At 51.5% G+C, this 19550-nt stretch overlaps 1 protein-coding gene across 1 annotated transcript in view; it reads right to left on the reverse strand.

The window, feature by feature from the left end:
• SPATA18 (spermatogenesis associated 18) overlaps positions 1 to 19550 on the reverse strand; it is a 168452-nt gene that overhangs the window by 65072 nt on the left and 83830 nt on the right. The window lies entirely within an intron of this gene.

Genomic DNA, 19550 nt, shown 5'->3' on the forward strand with positions numbered 1-19550 from the left:
ACCTAATGCGCCGTCGCGTTTATCCGCTACGCCCTAGCTACATTCGCCTACCAAAGATTAATAAATCCATAGTGCAAGCGACGAAATTCTACTTCCAGGAAAATGCCGCCTCGGTCGACTCCCCTGCGGTTCTTTGGGAGGCGTACAAAACGGTGGTGCGGGCCGGGCGATGGCCGCCGTTTCGGAACACAAGCGCGAACAGGTAGCTGAACTACAGTCGCTTGAGCTCGAGCTCCGGGCGGCGGAGGCCCGCCAGGCCGCGGCTCCCTCCCGTGCAGCCTCGCATGACCTGCATGTGGCTCAGACGAAATATAAAGAGCACCTCGCAGAGCGCGTCAGGCAGCGCCTAGAGGCTTCGAGGCACACAGTTTATGATGTGGGGGACAAAACCGGTAGGTTACTGGCGTGGCTTGACAGGCGTGATAAGGGCGCCAGGGGGATTGCACAGCTGAGCACTGATGAGGGGTTGGCAGCAACAGACCCACGAGTAATTGTGCGCACTCTGGCGGAGCACTTTCGCGAAGTATACTCCTCCAACTCGTCCATGACGGTGGAGATGGCACTGACTTACATCAGAGACCTGCAGATGCCCAAGCTTTCCCCTGAGGCTCGAGAGACGCTCGAGGCTGAGCTCACGGTGGAGGAGCTCCAGGCGGCTATCGGCGCGCTGCAGCCTGGTAAGGCGCTCGGACCGAACGGCATCCCAATCGAGCTTTACCAGCGACTCTCCGAGACGTTAACGCCGCACCTACTGAATATGTTCACACATAGCCTTGAGGTGGGAGAACTCCCTGAGGACCAGCGAACGGCCACCATTGTGGTAATTCCGAAGCCGGGTAAGCCGGCGGACCGATGTACCTCCTACCGTCCCATTTCACTGATCAACGCGGAGGCCAAGATTCTCGCGAAGGTGTTGGCCGCCCGGCTCACACCTAACTTATCTGAAATTGTACACCCGGATCAATCCGGTTTTATGCCTGGCAGAAGTACGTCTCACAATCTGAGGCGACTGCATGGTGTGCTGGCCCGAGTGGAGCGGTTGCAGGAGCCGGCTGTTATTCTCTCCCTTGACGCACGAATGGCGTTCGACATGGTGGAGTGGCCCTTTCTCTTCGCGGTACTCCAGCATCTGGGGTTCGGACCGAGATTTTGTGCCTGGGTCCAGCTTCTCTATACTAAACCTCTAGCCCATGTCACGGCCAACGGGCACATGTCGGAGTACTTCCCATTGACACGTGGCACGAGACAGGGCTGCCCTCTGTCGCCTCTACTTTTCGCCCTAGTGCTTGAGCCGCTTGCGGCTTGGATCCGCTGGGAGCCCATGATGCGGGGCCTCCGGTGGTCTGCCGACTGGGAGGACCGCGTCTCACTCTACGCGGATGACATACTGCTCTATTTGTCCTCCCCGAGGCGTTCCATCTTGACACTACTTAACATCTGCGAGATTTTCGGCCGGGCGTCTGGCTACACGATCAACTGGTCGAAGTCGGTCCTCCTGGTGCTACGGGGCCCACCCCCGCGGCTACCGACGAGTTGCCCGCTCCGGGTGGCGGAGGGGTCGTTCAAATACCTGGGGATACACATCGCGCTGGATCAGACGGAATTCTTCAAGCGCAATCTAAGCCCTCAGATGGACCGCCTTAAGCGGGACGTGCAGTATTGGGGAGCGCTGCCCCTGACCCTGGTTGGGAGAGCGGCGCTCTTCAAGATGATGGCTCTGCCGCGGTTTCTATACGTACTAGAGAATACCCCATACCAGGTGCCTCCGGCCTACTTCCGTGCGATAGCGGCGCAGGTGTCCAGCCTGCTCTGGGGCAACAGGCCGGCGCGCATAGCGCAGTCTAAGCTGGTTTGTGGGTGGTATGATGGGGGAATTGCACTCCCGGATATCCAGCTTTATTACTGGGCGGCGCAGCTGAAGGTGATTAACCAGTGGCTCCACGCGCCTCAATCTGACCCGGCATTTAAGGCGGACAGGGACGTGCTGGGTGAGAGGGGTATGCTGTCCCCACTGTATGATACCCGACTGGCCTCGAGGATGATCGGCCCTTTGCGGCAGACTATATCCATCTGGCATGCTGCTCAGGCCAGGTTGGGATGGCGAGGGGTCTTGACTCAGCTAACACCTCTGTGGGATGCCAAGAAGCTGGGACGTCTGAGGGACAGCAAGGGCTTCGACGCTTGGGACAACATTGGAATATCGGTGATAGGCGATGTGTGGCAAAAGGGGGAGGTCGTCCGGTTCGCGCGCCTGCAGCAGCAGTACGAGCTGGCCCCCTCGGAATGGTTCAGATACCTCCAGATGAGGCATGCCCTAATGACACAGCTGGCTCCTGGAGCGAAGGTTCCGGAGGCGTCTCCGTTAGAGGACAGGTTGCTGACGGAATATATGCCAAAGAAGGCTACTTCCTCCACGTACCGCAAGCTGGTCAACAATCTACCGGACCCTATGGGGATCCTGCGGGAGCGGTGGGCTGACGAGATCGGCGATCTTGATGACCCAGAGTGGCGTGAGGCACTGGCCTCGCCGCGCGAGGCGGGTATACCCTCGAGGCTGCGACTGGTGCAGCTTCGTATTTTACATCGCTCCTACTACACCAGGTGCTTACTACACAAGATGGGCAGAGCGCCACATCCCTTCTGCTTGCGGGGTTGTGGGGAGGAGGGAACTTTTTACCACACCATCTGGGACTGCCCAATCATTCAAGACTTTTGGAAACGAGTGCTACGTACAATGTCACAGGCGTGTGGAATATCGCTGTTGCCAGAACCCAGACGCTGTTTGGTAAATGTGTGGGAGCCCAATGACCTCGATCGTCAGACGCAGGGCTGGGTGACGCTGGGCATCATGACGGCCAAAAGGAATATAGCCCAAAAATGGGGTGCAGAGGAGGTGCCATTGCTGTCCACGTGGCGCAGGGAGATGGACGCAGCCATGTTTGCAGAGCGTTCTGTATTCCTTAGACGGGGATGCCCTCGCAAGTGGGCCAAGGTCTGGGGGGCATGGAACAAGTACAGGGGAGGAATATGCGATCCGCCGCCTCTTTCAGATGAGGACTCCTCTGACTCGGATGGTTAAGGGGACCTGCGGGATGGTGGGACGGTGGGGAGCCAGAGTCTTTCGAACTGCAATAGAACTAGGGTTGGTTGAGGGATTGTGCAATGGGGTGGTGATCTATCTAGGGATATGTATGCAAGGTTCGTTTCAGTGTCCTACTGTTTTCACTGTTTTACAAAACAATAAAATTCTTTTAAAAAAAAAAAAAAATAGTTTAAATGACAACTTTGTTGGAGTTTACATGTTAGGGAAAAAGATGCAAGGGATTACTCTTGTGTGTACTGAACTTGATGATCAGGGGCTGGGTTATGAGAGGGAAGGATGGAATGTGGCTCGATTTGTGAGGTGAGGCCCAGAGGAGGAAACTCTATTTTTCTTTTTCCAAAATGGATGTGGAATTATGAAGGACATTGGAGAAAGAGTAAGAGAGATGTTATGTGGTGAGTTCCTGCATTTTTCTGCTCAGGTTTGTGCTGAATGTTTCTATTTTTACATTGTTTGGTTATTCATAATGAACTTAATTTGCTGTCTCCTTTCAAAAGGGTTGACCTCCTCTGCTGTAGATGGCTCGTTCATTAGAAAAGGGATGTCTTTGCTTGTATCCTGCTCAGAAATCTCAAACAAGAGCAAGAAAATAGGATGCACAATTACAGTTGTTCAACACCATACTTTGCCTCCTCCTAAAAGCAAAAGGGAAGGATGCTTTTACTTACCGACTCAAGCCAAGAGTTCGCTCCTTTAACATGGATATGTTCAGGCGTGGCCAAATGGCGGACGGGTAAGATGTCCTTTTCCCGTCTCACTGTCCCCGCTGCCAGCCCAGAAGCGGAAGCTGGGTAAAGCAGCTGGGGTCCACTGACCACCATGCGCACCTTCTGGCACTGAATAGCCGTGGAATTGGAGCAAGCTCCCGTCTGAGTTGGATGCCTACTAAAGGGGCCTGGAGCATGGAGTGCGGCTCGCACTGGGCTCAGGGGCGTGCCCGCGAGAGTTTGGCATGGAGATGTACGCCAGCCAGGACCATCAGCACCAGCTCCATAGAGCGAGAGACAGCAGCTGCGGACGGTCTGCAGCAATGGAGTGAACTGCTACCTGCAGCCGGGTCAACGCGGGACTGATCCCTACCGAGGCCTAGGCGTGCTCGGGCTGCAGCCAAGTTGAGCCCGCCTGACCCCGGGACCGACTGTACTCCGGCTCCGGCTCATGAAGACCTCATCTGACGGTCCCTGCAGGGAGAAACATGCAGGGACTGGGCGGAGCAGCACTGACTGGGCCCCCACCGAGATACAGTGAAGCCGAGGTGAATAGGGAGGCTGCACTCAGATCTAGCACACCCCTAGTCTGGTGGCAGAGGTGAAGCCCTCAGCACACTGAGGCGCGCCTACCTCCCCTTCAAGAGCTGGAGCGCCCCTCCTGAACCAGCACAACCGGCAATAGGGGACCACGGGGGAGGGACACTGCAACAGAACAGGCGCTCCCCCAGCAGGGAGTCAAGCCGCTGGGGGAATCCAGACCACAGCCATAGCAGCACTCTGAGACCTCGGGCGACCGCCGTCCCACCTCCATCTCCCAAAGCAGCACACACTAAAGGAAATCCCAGGCCAGTGGCTGCATCGCCCGTGGATTCAAGCCCCTACTGCGATGGGCCTTCGCGGTGGTCTGACCTGTGGCTTGCTACCCTGGGGTCCTGACCCCAGCCATTGCGGACTGTGAGCTTGTCTGAAAGACGAAGGGGAGGCGCACTGGCGAAGGGCCTTCACAGCGACATGGGACCTTAGACCTGGTCTGCCGATAAGGAGGGATGAAGTCAGCCCGTACAAAAAAGGACCACACCATCAAGGGGATGCTTTCTGGCAATCCGGAGGCCCTGCGGGGGGACCCCCCCTCCCCGCCCCACCTCTGGACCACTGGACCCAGCTAAAGATGAGGAACCAGTCACCCGATTCTTCCTAGAATCCCTATTCATGTCTCTCAAGGACGACCTGCAGTCCGTCAAGCGGGACTTGTCTCAAGACATTTGGGAACTCAGGAGAGACTTGGACTCCGTGGGCGACCACATTGCAACCCTGGAAGATAAAGGGAAATAGCCAGGAAGAAGAACTGGAGTCCCTACAACAGGAAGTAATCCGCCTCCATGAGCAACAGCTGGATCTCCAAGCCCACATGGATGTCTAGGAGAATAGATCTTGCCGGAATAACATCCGTATAAGAGGCGGGATACCCATGGCAAAGGGCGAGGACATCTTCGCCTTTGTTGGAGACCTATTCCACTTCATCATAGCGGCACCTCCAAAGACCATTATTAAAATTGACCATGCCCACCAGGTCGAAAGACTGCGCCCGGAGGGGTTCCCCCCGGTGGACATATTAGTTTGCATCCATGACTTCCAGGTCAAAAAGGAAATCCTTTGTAAAGAGTGGGATAAGAACCCCCTCCGCTTTAGGGACCAGACACCAACACTGTTCCAAGACCTGGTGGCAATCACATTGCAACAACACCGTGAGTTCAAACCAGTCACACAACACCTACGGAACAAAGGGGTGGCCTACTCTTTTCGCATTATTTTCTGCTTGGAAGGGAAACTCTTTTAACTACGGTCATTGACGGAAATGTGTCAGGTCCTCTGCATTGATCAACAACCAGAGGAATGCTCGCTGACATCCTCCCCACCCAGCTGGAGGAGACGCAGATCCCGGGGATGAACCCGCAGGGCGGGGAGAGGGACAACTTGCCCGGATCCATTAGAGATAGCAGAGTGGCAGAAAGCAGCATTGAAGTCGGTTCCTAAAGTCCTGTCGCAGACAGAAGACCCGTAGAGAAACTGGCAACTCTTCTTGTGATGAACTCATAGCAGGTTGGCTGGACGGGGCCAGGCCGGGACCACTGGCCACACTTTGGACCGTCTACTTCTGACTCCCAGAATTGAGAGACAGTAGTCCATTTTGGGACTTTTATTCCACATGTTTTCTATTCTTAGTTCTATAGTGTGTGAGTGTTTTGGTTTGGGTTCTTATTCATCTTCGCTAAGGTCATGCTACATTACATACATGATAACTAGAAGGGTGACGATACTAGATGCCGGACAGCACACTTGTCGCTTGCAACTACACACTATAACTCCCCGCTCTACATATAATCCCAATGTCGGCTGCAACTCTTAAGGTACTCACCCTCAATGTGAAGGGTCTTAATAAATTAAGTGCAAAGCAGTCTTGTCATAACTCAGAAACTCTGGGGCTGACATATGCCTACTCGAGGAGACACACCTCCTTTCCAGGGACTGCCACCGCCTGCACTCGAGTGTTCCCCCACCAGTTCTTCTCCTCCGCCTCCACGAAATCGGCTGGGGTGGCCATTTTGGTAACACATTCCTTCAAGGGGAAGGTGGGGCACAAAGGGTTTGAATTTAGGGGCAGACTCCTCACCTACTAGTTTACAATGGGCGATAGGTCTTTAATCATTGGGTCTATATATACACAGAATGAGGGTCAGGAGGCCTTTCTCCGTTTAGCGCTAGGCGAAGCACTCATGGCTGAAGAGGGCGGGGTCTTGATAGGGGGAGACCTTAATCTGGTCCTGGACCCTGACCTAGATATGTCTGCACAACAACACGGACAAACCGGTGCGCTGTCTAGGGGCGGGCTAGGGTGGCTGAAGGACACGGGTCTGAGACTTGTGGAAAGACTCCCACCCTAAAGCGCGCGAGTACTCCCTTTACTCCCATGCACATAAGACATACACCAGGCTGGACTACTTCCTTGGCACGAGGGACATACAACACTTACTCACAGAGACAGAGATTCACCCGGCATCGCTCTCTGATAACTCAGCAGTTACCCTTTCACTAGCGATATCTATATGGGTTCCCCCATGCCAACTACGTGACACAATGCTACATCGTCCCGCAGTTGTATCTCAAGTCCAAAAGACTATAACTACCTACCTTGTTCTGAACAACACGCATGATGTCTCTATCGCAACACTTTGGGAAGCCCTTAAAACTGTCCTTGGGGGCAAGCTGAAAGCAATCTTTGTGGCCAACAACAAGCTGCGAAAACAGAAGGATGCCCTTTCCACCCAAGTCAGTAAGTTGGAGCATATCCATCAACACACTGGCGCACCAAGGGCTTGGCGCCAATTGAAGGCACTGCGCTCCCAGCTCGCTGCTCTGGACCGGGCGGAATACGCAGCACTCCGCCTTCGCCACTCCTATTATGTTGGAGGAGACAAATGCGGTTGCCTACTAGCCAACAAATTGCGTGCACGACAATCATCAGGAGTTCACTCGCGACAAGGGACACATCACAACCGATAAAGACAGAAGACGCCTTTACAGACTTCTATATGCAACTATACACTAGTCAACCCTTTGACCCTGCTGATAGCGCTTCTTATTGCCACCAATATGCCCATACATCTCGTCTTACCCCAGACCAAACAGAGGCTTTAGACGATGATATCTGCCCTGAAGAGGTCATATCGGCCATCTCTCATTTAAAAACAGCAAAATTGCCAGGTCCAGATGGATTCTCCCGTTTTTAAAGAAACTTTCTGCTAGGCTTTACCCGCCATCCTCACCAGGCTATTTAACTCCTTTGCTGCCCCCGGAGCGATCCCCTCTTCGATGCTCACCGCGTCTATCGCTGTAGTTCCCAAACCTGGCAAAGACAAGCATCAATGTGGTTCTTATCAGCCAATTTCTTTGCCAAACGTGGACCTCAAATTGTTCACGGATATCTTGGCAGGCAGATTGGGCCCACATATGCCCTTGATCATCGACCTGGACCAGGCCGGGTTTATTCCCCATAGGCAAACGGGCAACACCACCAAACGCATATTGCACATCATCGAAAAGGCAGCGCAGACCCTGAGTGAGGTTATGCTACTAGCAATCGATGCAGAGAAACCCTTCACTAGGGTTCATTGGCCTTTTTTGGAACAGGTCCTCACCCACTTCGGCCTCAGTGAAAAAGTTTACGAAGAGAGTCCTGAATTGCTCCCACCTGCCTACTCTAATGGTTCGGGTCAATGGATATATCTCTCCCCCCTTCTCAATTGGCAGGGGCACAGGTCAGGGATGCCCATTGTCACCCAAACTGTTCACTCTATGGATCACTGGGGACGTCTTTGGGGGCAAGCAGCACATCATTAGCCTATATGCTGATGACATGTTGGTGACCCTCGATAAACCGGCCACCACCTTGCCTGCCTTCTTGACTGAATTGGACGATTTCGGCTGAGTGTCGGATTGCTGGGTCGCAGGCTCTGAGTTTCTCTCTACCCGAGGCGCTAGTAAACCATTTAAAGATACAACACCCCATTCAGTGGACAACTACTACCCTTCTATACCTGGGGATCAAATTAGCGCCCACACTTCAGCTGACTTCCTCAATCAAGTACCAACTTCTCTTCCGCCAGATCAGAAATTAACTTCGGTGATAGAGACACCACCAGATATCTTGGCTAGGACGGATTGCGGCAATAAAGAGGACTATTCTCCCCAAAATACAGTATTTATTCCAAGCACTTCCACTGGCCTCGCCAAAGGGAATGATCGATAAATTACAAACAGAGATATTACAATATATCTGGAAGGGGAAGAAACCCCGCATGAAGAAGGAACTCAGTTATTTACCATGTCGAATGGGGGGGTCTAGGTGTTCCGGGCCTGTACTCATACTACAATGTGGCCCAGATGAGATGCCTGGTGTAATGGTTCTAACCTGAATCTGAAAAGCATTGGCACTTTCAGGTTAGGGCGTTGGCGGGTACCTCTCTCTGGAAGGTCCCCGTCCTCAAAAAAGTGCATCTACCCAAAAATGTATACCTCTCACCAATCACGCGAGTTACGATGGAAACCTGGGATCAAACAAGCTTCAAGTGCAACCTTATGTCCTTCACTTCTCCTATAACACTGCTGTTCGATAATCCAGATTTTACCCCTTGGCTCGACTTGGGCACATTCACTACAAGGAAGCGAACGGAGTGCCGCTCCATGGGAAATATTTTTGACAACGAAGGAATACTTCCTTTCCACCAACTAAGTGTGGGAACTAAGTGTGGACTTTAGCCTCCCCGAACCTGAGCGACTCCCTTACCTACAACTCCGACACTGGCTATTAGACCCCACAATTGACCCAATATCCACAGGCACCTCACGCCATATGAGAAGTGGCTACTTACTAAATCCTCAGGGACACAGCTTACCTCCGGGCTATATTCATTCCTGATCCAAAGTAACAGCCATACCTATAAAGCAAGTCAGCATAGATGGGAACAAGACCTGGGCCGGCAATTGAGTAATCAGGAATGGGGGGATATTTATTACAGAGCGAGGCACACCGCTTGCAATTCATCCTTTACCGAAACCTTTATTAAAATCATTTTATATTGGTATTTCACACCTTCTCGACTGCACAGAATGAACCCAGACCATAGTGCTGAATGCTGGCGGGGCTGTGGAGCACAGGGAACCTTGATTTACATACTCTGGGACTGTCCCCGACTTCAGTCCTACTGGATGCAAATAATCAACGAGATTGACTCTCATCTTAACACGTAGATCCTCAGATTCCCAGCCTATATATTGCTAGGCCTACCTAACCCTCTCCCATAACCCTTGACATCTAGGCATGGAAGACAGATTGGCCTGGCTTTGGGGGCTGGCATACAGAATATTCTATAACACTGGGGCACCACACAAGTGCTCACCCATACAGGATAGCTCTGGCTATGACACATTCTTGCCATGGAGAGAATTTCCTTGTCACTCACTGTAACAAGGGGGCCACTCCGGGCCATACCCCTACGGGCTCTGACGACTGGTGGTAGGCTTTTTCCCCTTTAGCCCCTCTGCTTTCTCCCCATCAGGAAACCTGGAGTGAAAGCCCGGACGAATGGGAGACGGCGTCTCCCCACGAGAGAAACAGCGGTCCCTTTAACCCGAGCCAGAATCGACCTGAAGCCCCGCCTGCCAGCCACGTCATGGCACTTTCACTGGATAAAGACCCGGACGCCATGAAGGAGGTGTGGCATACACCCAGTGTAAAGAACCCGGAAGAGACGACTACGGAGGAGCTGGAATTTCGGAGAGCGGAGGAGCAGCCGGCCTTGGCGAAGGCGAGGACGAGAACCACCGTGGAAGAGGGAGCGGCGGAAGGCGAGCCAGGAGGCCAACGACCAGGCGAATCCCCGAGCCACGTACCAAGGGGTGCGTGGCTTCTTCAGGTACGGGAGCGGCTGGCAAGGGTGTTGGGAAGGCGGGAGAGCGCGTCAGTAGAATCGCGGCGTTTCGAACCAAACTAAAACGTACGAAACCAAGAGTATAACAAGTCCATTGTTCCTTCTCTCCTTCCCTTCCCTACTTTGCATAAAGCGCACCCACCACCACTTTGTTTCTACCGTGCCAGTGTAGAAAGCACTATCACTCTGGGTGTACTCCATCACTCCCGGTCCCTTGGGAATCATTGGATATAGCTATCAATGATCACTGACCCCTTTCCTGTTTCTCATTTCTCCACCTCGTGAGGGAACGTCCGGAAGACGAGGCTCGATCCCAGGACGGCAGGATTCCCCCTACTGAGACAACGACACCCTGTCCGAGAAGAGGAAGAAACGTCCACTGCCCTTGATAAGAAAAGGACTATTGAACCAAGCGGGACGTCAAGGAAGACGGACCCCTCTAAAGAACTGAACAAACAAAGACTCTTGTATGAAAAACGTAAATACAGGGGAATAAAACGTTACATCAGTAAACCAGGTCTATGGCTCTTCACTGCCCCGTCCCGACAACTGGTGTCAGAAGTGGGATCAATTACATCATCCATCAGTACACCCATGATGGAGGCCGTCGTCCAACAACTCATAGTCGGGCAAGAAAAGCTGGAGTGGGCAGTGAGTCAACAATTGACGTTGGCCCAAGCCGACCGAGAGGCCTTTAGAGACACTGTTACAGCCCAGATAGACAGCCTACAGCGAGTCGTACGACCTACCTCCCCACTACCGCCAACAGAAGGGAGGCCCTCCCATCCAAATCATTCCGGGGTTTCGTTGCAGAAGTACATCACGGGAGAAGACCCCGATGCCTTCCTTTCAAACTTTGAACGCGTTGCCAGAGCGTGTGGGTGGCCAGAAGAGAAATGGCCTTTCTTTTTGGCACCGCTTCTGAGTGGAGAAGCACAGGCTGCATACCAAGTGGCCAATAACACAGGGGACACCCCTTACGCCATAGTAAAAGACGTCATATTGGAGCATCTGGGACTTGACAGCGAAGCATATAGAGTCCGCTTCAGAAAAGAGAAGGGCAACGTCGGAGAAAACCCTAAAACCATATTCATTAGACTAAAGATGGCCGCCGACAAGTGGCTTCGACCCACTACTAGTACAAAGGAAGAGATAATGAACCAGATCTATATGGAGCAATTCATAGAGGCTCTTCCGTATGGTACCCAAAGATGGCTCAGACAGCACTCTACTCTCTCAGTGGAACAAGCTGTCGACATGGCGACCAATTTCTCACGAGCGCAACCAAGACTAACACCATGGGACGTGGAAAAAACAGGCAAAGGAGGAGCCTCACAGACTAGAACGGACAAGAAGACAAAACCCCTTTCAGAGGCCCCCAAGACCCGTTTTGGTAGACTAGAGCCCCCACCGCTGAAGGGTCCCCAATGTTTCGAGTGCGGGGAATGGGGCCATATCGCCCGGATGTGTCCTCGCCGAAAACCAGCGGAGGAACCCATGGAGGTTGGGTACATTCCAAGGGCGGTGTTGTACTCTGCGGAAATGGGGCCCTCCTTCTACGTGAGTGTCTGGGTTAATGGGAAACAGCTAAAAGCCCTACTAGATTCGGGGTGTAGACAGTCGGTGGTACAGAAAGACATAGTGCAACAAGTGCAGGTCTTGCCCTCAGAAAAGGTACATATTAAATGCGTCCATGGAGATGTCAAAATCTATCCCGTAGCTCAGTTGACCGTAAACACCACTGATCACTCGCCGTGCACAGTAAGGGTGGGTGTGGTTGAGTCGCTTCCTGAAGACCTGATATTAGGAATAGATAATCCCCATTTCTTGTCCCTTTTTCACTCTGAGATTCGAAAGCAGCTAGAGAGAAAAAAAAAGATAGTAGCTCTTACATCATCAGAGCCCTGGGTTTTGGATGGTAGCTTCCGGTTTTCACAAGCCAATGATCACACCCTTTTTAATGCATGGGAAACAGCCCACCAGACCCAAGACACCCCAAACCCTGTGTACCCTCGCTTTGTAATCCGGAATGACCTCTTGTACCGAGAAGCGAAAGAAGGCGAACCTCTGCAGTTGTTGGTCCCAAAAGACTTTAGGGAGCAGATCTTGTTCTATTCACACGCCCATCTAGTCGCTGGACATACCGGGGCAGAGAAAACGACCAAACACCTTCTTCGTTTATTTTACTGGCCAGGTGTTTACCGAGAGACTCTACAATACTGCCAGACCTGTGAGCTCTGTCAAAGGGGGAACACCCAACGACCCCCAAGAGTACCGCTACAACCGTTACCCGTGATCGGAACCCCGTTCGAACGAGTGGGCATGGACCTAATAGGACCCCTCCCTAAGACATCGAAGGGCAACACGTATGCCTTGGTCATAGTAGATTATGCCACCAGGTTCCCGGAGGACTTCCCTTCGAAAGCCCCTACCACCAAAAACATCAGTGTCAAATTGGTCGAGCTATTTTCACGGGTATGATTTCCAAAAGCCATCTTAACCGACCAAGGCACTCCGTTTACATCCCGGCTCATGGGGGAGATATGTCAAACGTTAAACCTGGACCATCTTAGAACATCGGTTTACCATCCACAAACCGACAGATTGGTGGAGCGGTACAACAAGACGCTAAAAGGAACCTTGAAGAAAATGTTGGAGGTAGAGAAAAAAGAATGGGACCAGCTCTTGCCCTTAGCCTTGTACGTGATACGGGCACAAGAACAGAGCAGCCTCGGCTGCTCGGCCTTTGAACTCCTGTACGGGAGAATGCCGCGTTCGTTAATAGAAATTACACGAGATGCATGGGAAAATGAAGCAGACACGGACAGAAGGTCCCTTCTGGAATATACCCGCCGCCTCAAAGCCAAGCTGGGAAAACTACGTGACATGGCCCATTGTAATTTGAGAAAAAGCCAAGAACGGCAGAAGAAAAACTATGACAAAGGGAAAACCTGGCGAAAATTAGAGATAGGTGATTGGGCCCTGGTCATGTTGCCAACCACTACACAGAAATTCCGAAACAAGTGGTCTGGCCCCTATCCCGTCCGTAGTACCATAGGCAATACAACATACAGACTACAGATGACCCCTACTCGGACCCAGTGCTTTCATATAAATCTGTTGAAGAAATGGCTGGGACCCCCACCAACAGAAGCCCAGTTGATCTTGCCTTCCTCATCTGGAAACTCGACGTTGTCTCTGCTTCCCATTAACGAAGAACTGACAGCCGGCATGAAAGAAGACCTACGCCGGCTCCTCCTGAAGTACGAACCTATCTTCTCGGATCTACCGGGTCGAACGTCGCTGGCAGAACACCATATAGAGACGCAACCGGGAAAACTCGTCAAACAAAAGCCCTACAGAATACCTGAAGCCCGACGGGCGGACGTAAAAAGAGAAGTGCAAGACATGCTTCGCTTGGGTGTGATCAGACCCTCCCACAGTAACTGGTCCTCCCCGATTGTCATGGTACCTAAGCCCGATGGGAGTACCCGCTTTTGCATGGATTTCCGGGCCCTGAATTCCATCTCAAACTTCGATGCATACCCGATACCGAGGGTAGACGATCTAGTTGAAAAACTGGGGGACGCCAAGTTTATCACGACACTAGACCTTACTAAAGGTTATTGGCAAGTGCCCTTAAAAGAAGAAGACCGTAAGAAGACAGCTTTTTCAACTGATGAGGGTCTCTTCGAGTTTAACGTACTGCCATTTGGCTTACATGGCGCCCCCGCTACGTTTCAAAGGCTAATGAACTCCATCTTATTGCCTTTTTCTTCTTTTTGTTCGGCCTATTTGGATGACATTGTCATTTTCAGCCCAACCTGGTCAAGACACCTACAGGACCTGAATATCATCCTACAAGCCCTCCAACGTGCGGGACTACATATCAACTCCAAGAAATCAAGGGCGGCCTTCCACACGGTGAACTATCTAGGCTACGTCTTGGGGGATGGGATAATTGCCCCTCAAGCGGAGAAAATAAAAGCTATCACAAGCACCCCTTTTCCCTCTTCAAAACGTGAGCTTCGATCCTTTCTAGGGTTGATAGGTTATTATCGCTGGTTTATACCCAGATTTTCCGACATCGCATCACCTCTGACAAACGTCCTACGGAAAGAGGTACACGTCAAACACCTTGTGAACCCCTCACCAGAAATGCGGGAGGCCTTCAGCTCCCTGAAACACCTGATTACTACCAGCCCGATTCTTATTTCACCTAATTTCCAAAAACAATTTATACTCACCACAGATGCCTCTAACACAGGGCTGGGGGCCGTATTGTCACAGGTGGGAGACGATGGGATGGAACACCCCATTCTCTTCATAAGTAGGAAGCTGTTCCCCAGGGAGTGTAACTACTCCACAATCGAAAGGGAATGCCTAGCAGTCAAATGGGCGATAGATAAATTGAGGTTCTATCTGGAGGGTCGTCCCTTTCTCCTGTACACCGACCACGCCCCACTGCAGTGGATGTATCGCAATAAAACGCAGAACCCCAGGGTACTTCGCTGGTTTTTGTCCCTTCAGCCGTTTTCCTTTCAAGTCCGTCACAAGAAGGGAAAGGATAACGGGAATGCTGATTATCTCTCTAGAACGCCTTCTCTCCCCGAGCGGGAGAGTCCAAGGGGGGAGGTATGTAACAAGGGGGCCACTCCGGGCCATACCCCTACGGGCTCTGACGACTGGTGGTCGGCGTTTTCCCCTTTAGCCCCTCTGCTTTCTCCCCATCAGGAAACCTGGAGTGAAAGCCCGGACGAATGGGAGACGGCGTCTCCCCACGAGAGAAACAGCGGTCCCTTTAACCCGAGCCAGAATCGACCTGAAGCCCCGCCTGCCAGCCACGTCATGGCACTTTCACTGGATAAAGACCCGGACGCCCTGAAGGAGGTGTGGCATACACCCAGTGTAAACGGACACGGGAATCTTCCCTACTGAATGGAAGAAAGCCTTTGTCCGTCCTATCCTTAAAAAAGAGGACGCTGATCCAACAGAACTGAAAAATTTCAGACCAATCTCTCTGCTCCCCGCCCCTGCTAAGATTCTGGAAAAGGAGGTACAGAGACAGTTGTCGGATTTTCTTGAATCCAATAGCTGCCTGCACGACTCACAATCAGGTTTTAGGGCGGGTTACAGCACCGAGACTGCTCTTCTGGAGGTGGTAGAGTCAATTCGGGAGACGATGGATACAGGAAACTGTGCCATGCTTGTGCTGCTTGACTTGTCGGCAGCTTTCGACACGGTCTCTCATAAGATCCTGCTTAATAGACTCCACGCATTAGGAGTCACAGGGACAGTGTTACGCTGGTTCCAGTCGTTTTTGGAAGACAGATCTCAACAAGTCTTCCTTCCCCCACATGTTTCCAGCTCTAGGACACTGTCACAAGGGGTCCCGCAGGGATCCGCCCTGAGTCCTTCCTTGTTTAATGTGTATCTGGCTCCACTGGCATCTATCGTGGAAGACCTGGGTGTCCCGTGTCGTCTCCTATGCTGACGACACTCAACTTATCTTTTCCTTTAAAGAGCAGAGTGAGAATGCTTTTACCAACTTCAGGCAGTGCCTTCTTAATATTTCATCTTGGATGACAGACAACTGCCTGAAGTTGAACACTGACAAGACCGAGATATTGTTTTTTAATCAGCCTCTCCCTCCTCAATCCGAGCTCTGGTGGCCAGTAGAATTAAACCCTCCTCCTATTCCGGTCAACTCAGCCAGGAATCTGGGTTTTAGAATTGACACCCAACTAACATGTAAGGCTCAAATATCGTACATTTCTTCACAATGTTTTTGGAAACTGAAGGCCCTGTGCAGGTGCCTTCACTTTCTTCCTCTGGAATGCAGGAAGACGGTGGTCCATGCGCTCATCACCTCTCAGTTGGACTACGCCAACAGCCTTTTTATTGGTCTCCCTGACTATCTTTTGAGGAGACTCCAAAGGATCCAAAATGCCGCTGCGAGACTTATTAGAAATGTGCCCCTACGGTATCACATTACCCCCCATTTGCAAAGCCTTCATTGGCTGCCGGTTAAAAAAAGAGTGATGTTTAAGGCTCTAGTCCTAGCCCACAAAGCACTCAGAGAGGCTGGCCCTCTCTATCTAAGACGTAGGCTCCAAAAATATCAGAATGCTAGAACTCTTCGTTCTAGCAACCTGAACCTCCTAGCCATTCCACGCTTTAGGAAAGTAAGGTTGGGAGGAAGAGCCTTTGCGGTAAAAACAGCCACGCTCTGGAATCTGATGCCTAACCCCTTACGTCAGATAAAGGAGGAATTTCCTTTTAGGAAGGCCCTTAAAACATGGTTGTTTGGTCTCTCTGCTATCCTCTAACTCCCTGATCTCTCCTCTGGTTTATCACCTTCTCTGGATGGATGCGAGCACCGGGACACCTCCGTTGGAGGTAGCTGTCGCGCTTTACAAATGCTAATAATAATAATAATAATAAAGAACCCGGAAGAGACGACTACGGAGGAGCTGGAATTTCAGAGAGCGGAGGAGCGGCCGGCCTTGGCGAAGGCGAGGACGAGAACCACCGTGGAAGAGGGAGCGGCGGAAGGCGAGCCAGGAGGCCAACGACCAGGCGAATCCCCGAGCCACGTACCAAGGGGTGCGTGGCTTCTTCAGGTACGGGAGCGGCTGGCAAGGGTGTTGGGAAGGCGGCAGAGCGCGTCAGTAGAATCAAGGCGTTTCGAACCAAACTAAAACGTACGAAACCAAGAGTATAACAAGTCCATTGTTCCTTCTCTCCTTCCCTTCCCTACTTTGCATAAAGCGCACCCACCTCCACTTTGTTTCTACCGTGCCCGTGTAGAAAGCACTATCACTCTGGGTGTACTCCATCACTCCCGGTCCCTTGGGAATCATTGGATATAACTATCAATGATCACTGACCCCTTTCCTGTTTCTCATTTCTCCACCTCGTGAGGGAACGTCCGGAAGACGAGGCTCGATCCCAGGACGGCAGGATTCCCCCTACTGAGACAACGACACCCTGTCCGAGAAGAGGAAGAAACGTCCACTGCCCTTGATAAGAAAAGGACTATTGAACAAAGCGGGACGTCAAGGAAGACGGACCCCTCTAAAGAACTGAACAAACAAAGACTCTTGTATGAAAAACGTAAATACAGGGGAATAAAACCTTACATCAGTAAACCAGGTCTACGGCTCTTCACTGCCCCGTCCCGACACTCACCAACCAAGGCGACTCTTTTTGGGAATTATGGCGTACCTACTGGTCTCTCCTCTCACAAGATTTTATAGAACTGACATACTCCAAATACCTTCACCTCCTGAGGCTGCCGGAGGCAGATGTTGGCTCCAAACTGGACACAACCTTGTAATGTGGTTTTGTATGTCACATGATGTACATGAAGAAAAGCGGAATAAGACAGGAGGGGTTGGGGGTGGGACCGACGCTAGGGAAGTTTTCTTTTCCTTTTATATGATACTATGATGCCACAAAGTGAGACTCTATGCCCCTCTGGTCATGTGACTCAAAATAAACAAATCTAAATAATTTGTAAAGGGATCACTGTGGAAATCAAGAATTTTATCAAGAGGAATTCTAAACTCACCCTATCAGACATTTCTAAGCTCTTTGACATCTCTAACCAAGGCATGGTATAGAATTTCCTTTAATGTTTTAAGCAGTTACAATAGCTCTGGGAAAATCTGTTTAATATCCTCTAGAAAAAATTGTACATTTGTATAATGCACATATGTCATGTAAATATGTATAATAACAACTGCATAGTGTACTGTTTAGCACTGTCCCGAGTTATGTTTCTGTTAACTCTCCCCATCACAAACTGGCAGTAGGAGAGGAGAGTAGGACACTATGCAAGTATTCCACATAAATATGGGACCTCATTGCAACCCTCGCACCAGACATCATCTTCCTCACTGAGACCTGGCTCAACTTCACATCTATCCCAGACATTGCCACAGCGATCCCCGACGGATATAAAATCACTCACCGGGACTGCACCAATAAGCCGGAAGGAGGAGCAACCATCATCCACAAAGAGACCATACAGTGCACCACCACCCCCGTGAAACATCTCAACTTTAAGCTCTACACGGACAACAAGATAACGATCAGAGGCACTCTAGCATACTGACCCCCAGGTCCACGCTCCAGCTTCTGCAGCACCATCACAGACTTCATTGCACCCTCAGCTTCAGACTTCAAGGACATCAGTGACCTAAATTTCCACATCAACTACAACAACACTGCACACTTTGTCGACAGAATGAGCAGTCTCGGATTGACCCAGATCGTCCACGACCCTCCACACACTGCAGGACACATGCTGGACCCCACCTTCATGTCCAGCAACCGCGTCAAATCCTGCCACGTCACAGAGCTCATATGAACCGATCACTTCATTGTCCACTTCAGCATCTCCCGCCCCCGCACCTCCACCCCCAAGAAGACCAGCGCCCCCCACTGGTGGTGGAACAAAAGTTCAGGGACCAGCCGGAGGACGTCCTCAACACCTGCAACACCGCTACCATCACCAATCTCGAACAGGGAGTGAAGAACTTCAACGCTCGTATCACCAATTGCGCTGACAGCATCATCCCCATCAAGAGCAACATACAGAGAAAATTCTCCAAATAGGCCAGCTGATAAACCCAAGAACTCAGAAAAGTGAAACGAGAAAGCAAACAGCTGGAGAGAATATGGTGCGCCAGCAAGGGAATCTACAATAGGGCAACCTTCAAGACCTTCCTCAACCTCTACCACCGCCTGCTGAGGGCAACAAAGAAGACAGCTCTTGCCGCATGCATCGAAACCAGCGCCAACAACACCAAGGAACTTTTCAACATCATTAAGGAATTCTCCAACACGGCTGCCAGCGAAAACAACACCACACCCTCACAGGAGCTGTGTAACAACCTCGCCGACTCCATCCATGACAACTTTGCAACCATATACAGGAACCTCAAACCCCAACCCACACCTACGGACTTCCTCGACAGATATGCTACCACCACAACCAACACGAACCACAGACTGACCACCTGGAACCTCCTCTTCACCCAGTACACCACCTTCACCAACAAATCCATCCACTCGAGAAATCCCACAGAACCATGCCCGCACCACATCTTCAACCTCGGTAATTAAAGGATCGGCCAGGAACTCACCTCCCTGCTCAACACCTCTAGCACCACTGCAACATTTCCAAACACCTGGAGACATGCCGAAGTCAGACCACTAGTCATAAAACCCTTTGCCGACTCC

This window comes from Triturus cristatus, chromosome 2_2 (genome assembly GCF_964204655.1).
Source record: "Triturus cristatus chromosome 2_2, aTriCri1.1, whole genome shotgun sequence".
Classification (NCBI taxonomy): Eukaryota; Metazoa; Chordata; class Amphibia; order Caudata; family Salamandridae; genus Triturus; species Triturus cristatus.